The sequence below is a fragment of the Capra hircus genome, chromosome 3, assembly GCF_001704415.2.
Source record: "Capra hircus breed San Clemente chromosome 3, ASM170441v1, whole genome shotgun sequence".
NCBI classification, from domain to species: Eukaryota; Metazoa; Chordata; class Mammalia; order Artiodactyla; family Bovidae; genus Capra; species Capra hircus.
This window is the reverse complement of record NC_030810.1, coordinates 89771964-89780918: the sequence shown is the minus strand read 5'-3', so window position 1 is coordinate 89780918 and position 8955 is coordinate 89771964.

Sequence of the window (8955 nt, the reverse complement as noted above, 5' to 3'; positions counted from 1 at the left end):
ATAGAATTTTCCACGCAAGAGTGCTGGAGTGGGCTGCCATTTCCTTCTCCAGGGGATCTTCCCAGACCAGGGGTCGAACCTGGGTCTCCCGCGTTGCAGGCAGACACTTTACTGTCTGAGCCACCAGGTAGCTTTTTAGGGGGTGGAATTGCATGGCATGTGGGATCTTAGTTCCCTGACCAGGGATGGAACTCATACCTGCTTCAGTGGAAGCCCAGAGTCTTAACTACTGGACCACCAGGAAAGTCCCTCTAACTTTTTAAAGAAAAATAGAATCAGTTACATTTTCTACTTAGACAATTATGTTTTCTACAAATAGATACAGTTTTACTCCTCCCTTTCTAAGCTGAATGCATTTATGTCTTTTTCTTGCTTTACTGCACGGGCTAATGCCTCCAATATAATAGTTGAATAGAAAAGTGGTAAAAGGAGGCCCTGTTGCCCTTTTCCTAATCTTGAAAAAGTGAAAGTGAAAGTGTTAGTCAGTTGTGTCTGACTCTTTGTGACCGCATGGACTGCAGCCCACCAGGCTCCAAGCAAGAATACTGGAGTGGGTAGCCTATTTCTTCTCCAGGGGATCTTTCTTACCCAGGGATCAAACCCAGGTCTCCCGCATCACAGCCAGATTTTTTACCACCTGAGCCTAAAGGTCTAGACATATTCCTAATCTTAGGGAAAATTATTTAGTCTTTTATGATTAAATTTGATGTAAGTTGTAGGTTTTTTCTTTGATGTCCACTATTAGATTAAGGAAGTTCCCTTCTATTTCTAGTTTGCTATGTTTTTATCTGAAATGGATGTTGGATTTTGTTAGAGGTTTTGTTTCTGAATCTATTTTTCGCTAAAAATCTGCATTTATTTTCCTCAAAACCAAATGCTTTGACATGATTACATTTAAAGAGTAACCAATTGCATCAGACATTGGATTTATTTATTCATAATTATTCAATACAATAGATACATTTAAAAAATCTGTTTTTTTTTCATTGAGAGTAAACTGTATTAAACTTACTTTTCCTGAAGATACATTCAATAAACATATTCAGTAACAAACTTGGGCTCATAAGCCTTTGAAAATTTTAAGTAATCTTCAATGATGTTGATCAGGAAATTCTTTCATTGGTGGAATCAGTTATCACCAGAATTGTATCACCTGAGAATATTGACATTGATCATATAGTTTTTATTTTTTGAGCTGTTAATATGGTGAATTACATTGCTTGGTTTTCAAATGTTAAACCAATCTTACATTCCTGAGATAAACCTCATTATGGTTGTTTGGTTATTATGTATTATATTTTTATACACTATTAGATTTGATTTGATAAAATTTTACTAAGATTTGTTTTGAATGTTTGTTCATGAGGGAAGTTGGGTTTGTACCTTTCTTTGTCATGTTATTGCTTGGTCTCATAGAATGAGTTGGAAAGTGGAGAAATTTCTGTACAATTAGTATTTTGTCTCTTTAAATGCTTGTAGGATTCATAAAGGAAACTATCTGGGCCTTTTGAAGAAAAGCTTTAAACTAAGAAATCAGTTTCTTTCATAGGTGTGGAGCTGTTCTGGTTACCTATTTCTTCTTTAGGTAATTTGTGTCTAATTCGTGTCTTTCAAGGAGTTGGTCATCTCATATAAGTTATTAAATTTATTGATATAAGATTTATAATATTCCTTATTCTCCTTTTAAAATCTGTGCAGTCTGTAATGATGGCACCTCTCTTTTCTGATGTTAGCCATTTGTGTCTTTTCTATTCTATTCCTAATTACTCTGGTTAGAGGTTTGTCAATTTTATTGATCTTAAAGAACCAGCTTTTGGTTTCATTGATTTTTCTTTATTGTTTTTGCTTTCCATTTCATTGATTTCTGTAGTTCCTTTTCCTCTGCTCATGTATTTCTACTTAACTGACTTTAATCCTTTTTTTAAATGTAGACATTTAATGTTATAAATTTCTCTCTATGTACTGCCTTATCTGTATCCTGCAAGAATTGATATGTTGTATTTTCATTTATTTACAAATATTTTCTAATTTTCTCTGATTTCCTTATTGACCCATGGGTTATTTAGAATTGTGTTATTTTCCAAATATTTTGGGATTCTCCAGAGATCTTATCATTATTATTATTTTTGCCATGCTGCCTGGCATGTGGGATCTCAGTTCCCCAACCAGGGACTGAACCCAGGCATGGCAGTGAAATCCCAGAATCCTAACCACTAGGTCACCAAGGAGCTCCCTCTGTTATTAACTTCTAATTTAATTCCATCATAGTCAGAAAATATGCTTTGTATGATTTAAATTTTTTTAAACGCATTGAGACATTTTAATGGTCTATCATAATACATGTTCTAGGTGCACTAAAAATAAAACATGGATTCTGCTCCATTTGGTTGGAGACTTCTGTAACAATTTACCTTGTTTGTGTCTTTATATTTAAAGCGGATTTCTTGTAGGCAGCACATATTTGGGTCTTGCTTTTTTATAGGCAATCTCTTCCTTTAATTAGATTGTTTAGATCATTTACATTTCATGTGGTGATTGACATGGTTGGTTTTCAATCAACAATGTTACTATTTGTCTGTCATCTCTTCTTCTCTCTCCTCTCCCTTTTTTCTTTTTGGATTACTTTTTATATTATCCTTTTTTTCACTGATGACAAGGCATTATAATCTGTTGGCAGCACAGAGAAAGATATTAATGAGACCAGAACGTCTGCATAGAAATGGGCAGTGGTACGCAGTTGTTTTGTGGGGGACTGTGTATGGTCCATCATCTCATCATGTTTAGTTGCTCTGTTCCTTGCTTGTGCTGCTCAGCATCTCTCTGCAGGTGCTCAGTCTCCTTCATATGGTGAGTGAGCTCATCTTCATGGTGTTCTTCAAGGCTGTCAGTTGTTCTTTAGTCTTGGTTTGGATTTATCCTTCCTCTTCAGCCTGTTCTCTCTTTCCAAAGGCCCAAAGTTCTGGATGACATCCTCGCTGGGGTGGAAATTTTCTGACCCCTCGGGACTGAGACCATTGGTAACGGAAGTCTGGGGCTTGCCTGGTTCTGATGTGCCATACGCTGAGCAGCATCTGTGCACATACCTCCGTGACTGATCTTGTCAGCGCAGTACCTGTCCAGTTGCTATGATTCCATGTTTATCTCGTTCATCTTGTTTTGCTTCTTAGAGATTGCTGTAACTTATCACGTACTTCCTCCATGTTATCGTACAGATTCACACATCAGATAAGAATCCTACTTTCTCCTCTCTCAGTCTTTGTGCTGTTGCTGGCATACATTTTACTTCTGGGTATTTTATAAGCCCTACAATGCATTTTTATAAAATTTAAAGAGATTTAAAGAATAAGAAAAATAATATTTCAAATTTACCCACATAGTTTTTATTTCTAGTGCTCTTCATTTTCCTTTTGCCTTGTATAGCTAAAGGAATTTGTATTTCTGTATTGCAGATTTGCTGGTGATGAGTTCTTTCAGATTGTGCGTATTTGAGAAAAGTCTCTTATTTTGCCTTTGTTTTGAAAGGTATTTTTTTTTTAACCGGGTATAGAATTCTAGGTTGACAGTTTTTTCCTTAGTACTGTAAAGCTATCACTCCACTGTCTTCAGGATTGTATTGTTATCAAAGAGAATTCTGTCGTAATTATTATCCTTATTCATCTGCATAGAATATGGTCTTTCCCTTTTGCTTGTTTTGAAGATTTTTTTCTTTTGTTTTAAGCAATTTGATATGGTGGGCTTGTGTGTAGTTTCCTTCATGTTTCCTGTGCTTGGGGTTCTCATTTTTATCATATTTGAAAAAATTTGGCTATTATTTGTTAAAATATTTTCCTTCAGGGATTTTGATTACATTTATATTATGTAACTTTAATTTGTACCAAAGCACACTAATGTTCTGTTCATTGTTAAAAAATCTTTTTTTATGTTCTGCTGCTGCTGCTGCTGCTAAGTCGCTTCAGTCGTGTCCAACTCTGCATGACCCCATAGACAGCAGCCCACCAGGCGCCCCCGTCCCTGGGATTCTCCAGGCAAGAACACTGGAGTGGGTTGCCATTTCCTTCTCCAGTTCAGGAAAGTGAAAAGTGAAAGTGAAGTTGCTCAGTCGTGTCCTAGTCTTAGCGACCCCATGGACTGCAGCCTTCCAGGCTCCTCCGTCCATGGGATTTTCCAGGCAAGAGTACTGGAGTGGGGTGCCATTGCCTTCTCCCTTTTTATGTTCTATGTTTCACTATTAATTTTTTATTGCTTTTTTTTCAAGTATTTCTTCCATAGTATGTAATCTGCTATTACTACCATCCAATGTTTTTTTCTTTTTCATCTTAGATAGTGTGGTTTTCATTTCTAGAAGTTTGAGTTAGGTCTTTTCTTTATCTTTCATGTCTCAAATTAACAAACTCAGTTTTTCCTCTGTCTTCTTAAACATGAGGAATACAGTAATAACAACTGTTTTAATATGATAAGTAAGAATGTGTGTGTGCTCACTCAGTCGTGTCTGTCTCTTTGCAACCCCATGGACTAGCCTGCTGGGTTTCTCGGTCCATCAGATTTTTCAGGCAAGAATACTGGATCAGGTTGCCATTTCCTTCTCCAGAGGATCTTCCTGACCCAGAGATCAAACCCATGTCTCCTGCATCTCCTGCATTGGCAGGCAGATTCTTTATCACTGAGCCACCACGGAAGCCCACATTTTTTCGGCTGCATCTTGCAGCATGTGCGATTTTAGTTCCCTGACCAGGGATTGAAACTGTGCCCTTTGCAGTGGAAGCTCAGAGTCCAAATCACAGGACTACCAGGGCTACCATCATGTCATTTTTGATTAATTTCCAATTGATTGTATTTTCTCCTAGTTATGGTCCAAATTTTTCTGCTTCTTTGTGTGCCTGGTAATTTTTGATTAGATGCTTTTTTATTGTGATTTTAGCTTTTTGGGTGCAGGTTTTTTGTTTTTTTTTTTTCTTATACAAATTCTGGAGCTTTGTTCTGGGACATAGTTATTTAGAAATAGTTTACCCTTTTGAGTCTTGTAAACTTTTAAGGCAGGAGCAGAACAGCATTTAGTCTAGGGCTAATTTTGGCCCACTATAGAGACAAAAACCTTCTAATTGAATACTCTATCTCATGTTCCATGAATTATGAGATTTGTCATTCTGGTTAGTGAGAACAAAAACTACTCATAGTCTCTTGAGAGCTCTTGAGTATTGTTCCCTCTGATCCTTTGGGTGGTTCTCTCACTGGCCTTTGGTCCTTTCCTCACATCCATATATTGATTAGTACTCAGTTGAAGATCCAGAGAAAGCCTTTGAAGATCTCTGGACATCCCGCTCATTGCAGCTGTCTTATCTTCTCTCCCAGCTATCAGCTTCATTTCCTCTACTTAGGGAGATTGCCAGGCATACCTTGATCCCCTTTTCACTGTTTAGTCAATCAGAGGACTCACTTCATTTGTTTGCCATCTCTATTCTTTGTTGCCTGATATCTAATCTCTTGAAAATTGTTGATTGATATATTTTGCCCAGTGTTTAGTTGTTTTAGATGGGAAAATAATTAATAGTTGCTATTATTCCATCTTGGTCAGAGGTAGAATTCTCTAAATATTTAAAAAACATATTTTGTTTCCATACTCTAATTATATCTTCATATTATGATGTATTTTTAGTTGTATATACTGCATTGTTGAATATTTTCCTGACAAAAGGGAAATTTTGTTTTGACTAGCATTGATGAGCTATTAATTGCCCATCTATAATTTTACACATCCAATAACTGGAGGAATTTTCTAGAGACCAACTTCTGACTTCATACATTTAAAATATTGTCCTCCATTTCAGATTTTACTTTTAGAGTCAGGTGCTATAAGATATGGGCTTTCCTGGTGGCACAGATGGTAAAGAATCTGCCAGCAATGTGCGAGACCCATAGCAATGTAACCTTTGATGCTTCTCCTTCATGTCATTATGCCTGCAAGGTGAGGAAGCACAGTGACAGGACCACTCCTGGAAGCCATGTCTACACTGGGATAACTAGCAAAAACTCAACTGTACATGAAAGTGACTGCAAACCACATAAATATATTTTACTCAAAAATAACCCATTATTCAAGTTACCTTTAGCTGAATTCTCAAAATGCTTTGGTCACCACTCCAAGATTACCCAATATAGAGGAAAGTGTGATATAGATACCAGAGTAAAAAGAGACAGCAGTCTTAACTGACTACATTTAAAATATCTTACTTTAGCAAATTTTATAAAAACATTTGGCCAATGAACACATTGCTTGGGCTCTTTAGGTCTGGAGGGGGCTGTACCAATGATAGCCCTTAAAGCTTAACTTCATGGTAAATCTGCCTCTGCTAAAGATGCTGCTTCAGTTCAGGCTTCCCGTGGCTGACCAAAGTGAAGTGAAGTCACTCAGTCGTGTCTGAATCTTTTCGACCCCATGGACTGTAGCCTACCAGGCTCCTCCATCCATGGGATTTTCAGGCAAGAGTACTGGAGTGGGGTGCCATTTCCTTTTCCAGAGGATCTTCCCGATCCAGGGATCGAACCCAGGTCTCCCACATTGTAGGCAGCTGCATTGTAGGCTTTACCATCTGAGCCACCAGGGAAATCCCAAACAGAGTCGAAATTCTTTCCCTCAACAGATCTTGCCTTTTGCTGAGCTCATTTACTTTTCCAGATCCGCACTTCCATCCCAGAGTTCCCACCTGCAGGCTGGCGACTTGGTGCATTGCATATGTTGCTCTCATCACCTGGAATACTCTTCACCGACTTCATCTCCTGGGAGCAGCTACCCCTCCTCCAAGACCAGGATGAGTGTCATTTCCTCTATGAGGCCTTTCCTGACTCCCCTGGAGATTAATTGTGTCAACACAGTGTATTCCTATTTTTAGTTTATTTATTTTTCAAGCTTTATTCTTGGAAGGAAGAATGGAGAGTTGTGAGCTAATATTCCTGGGTACAATATCTTCCTGAAAGGCCCTCAGTAGGGCTGTTTTATACGGAGAAGGCAATGGCACGCCACTGCAGTACTCTTGCCTGGAAAATCCCATGGACGGAGGAGCCTGGTGGGCTGCAGTCCATGGGGTCTCTAGGAGTCGGACACCACCGAGCGACTTCACTTTCACTTTTCACTTTCATTCATTGGAGAAGGAAATGGCAACCCACTCTAGTGTTCTTGCCTCAAGAATCCCAGGGACGGGGGAGCCTGGTGGGCTGTCGTCTATGGGGGTCGCACAGAGTCGGACACGACTGAAGCGACTTAGCAGCAGCAGGCCTATTTTATAAGGATCTTGTCAGCAGAGAGGGGAGAGAGTTCCGACAAGTCTGGTGCAGCTGTGCTCTCCCAGAACCCACTGGAGATCTCGCAGCGCCTGGGTGCACATCTCTGCATGTGGCCTACTGGCACCATCTTGAATCACGGTGTATGCGTCGGGGGAGGCGTCTCTGCACATGGGCCACGGAGCTGAAGGCTTGAGCACAGTATTTGACATGAACGCAGGTCTGAAGTGCCAGCCAGGGCAGGGTCAGCACTCTAGGAGCAAGTGAAACCAGTGCCAGGACTTCCTGAAGTTCAGATTCTTCATTTCTCATACAGAAGAAATTCGGCAAGAGGGAAGGTGAGAGGTAAGAAATAGCTTTGCTGAGAGCCACACTCTGTAGAAGAGCGGGTGCCATCTCAGAAGGTGAGAGGCCCTGGGAGATACACAGTCCATAGAATGTGGTGCCTGTGGAAAGACTTGAGAGCGGCTTCCTGTTTTTTATCACAGTCCCTCACAGTCCGCATGATACCATGTTTTGTACTGTCTCTCCCACCATCATTTTAAACCCCTAAGGCCTTGTAAACCTAATTATTTCTCTACCCCAGTGCCTAAGTCAGTGAGTTCTACTTAGTAGGAGCTAGTGTGTGGGTGTTTGAACAAGTGAAATCTCTTTCTTTTCTTCCCACAGAGTGCTGGCTCTTGCTCACTTGTTTGGCTTAATAAGGTTTATTCTCTAGACACCCCCCCCCCATAAACTGTATAAAGGAGCAAGATATTTTTGAAGCATAATTAAAGGGATGAATGAATATACAAATATGTATTGATAGTCATCCTCACTTAACAGAGTTTATGGAGCACCTACTATTAGGAGGCATTATTAGTATTATTAGGAGGTAATTAGGAGTAGGAGATCACCTACTATTAGGAGCCACCGTGGTCACTCAGATTGTAAAGAGTCTGCCCACAATTCAGGAGACCCAGATTCCATCCCTGGGTGGGCAAGATCCCCTGGAGAAGGGACTGGCAAACCACTCCAGTATTTTTGCCTGGAGAATCCTGTGGACAGAAGAACCTGGTGGGCTTCAGTCCGTGGGGTCGCATAGAGTCGCACATGACTGAGCAACTAAAGCGTGTATATGTACTATTAGGCGCTACGTAATACTAGGAACTATCCTTTCTGCGTGCTTTGTGTGTTGTTTGGTCGCTAAGTTATGTCCACCTCTTTTGCGACCCCATGGACTGTAAACCTGCCAAGCTCCTCTGTCCATGGGATTTTCCAGGCAAGAATACTGGAGTGGGTTGCCATTGCCTTCTCTAAGGGACCTTCCTTACCTAGGGATCAAAGTCGCGTCGCCTGCATTGGCAAGCAGGTTCTTTACTACTGAGCCACCAGGGAAGCCCTTTTGAGTGCTTACTTATGCCTTAACTGGTTTGGAGTCTTAAGAGTTTCTCAGTCAAGGCACACAGCAACCCCACGAGGCAATTTCTGTTGTTGACTACCCTTCTAGGAATTTGGGCTTCCACGCCTTAAGGCGGGGACTGGTGATTGAGCTGCAGGAGGCGGTAGGGTGCGCACGTGGGGAAGGGACACAACCCTGCCCACGCCAGTCCGTCTGAAGCGGGTCCCTTCCAGACTGCTGACCGGTCCTTTCCTAGGGAAGTGGGTGTGCAGCCAGACTTGGGTGCAGAGAAAATCTTA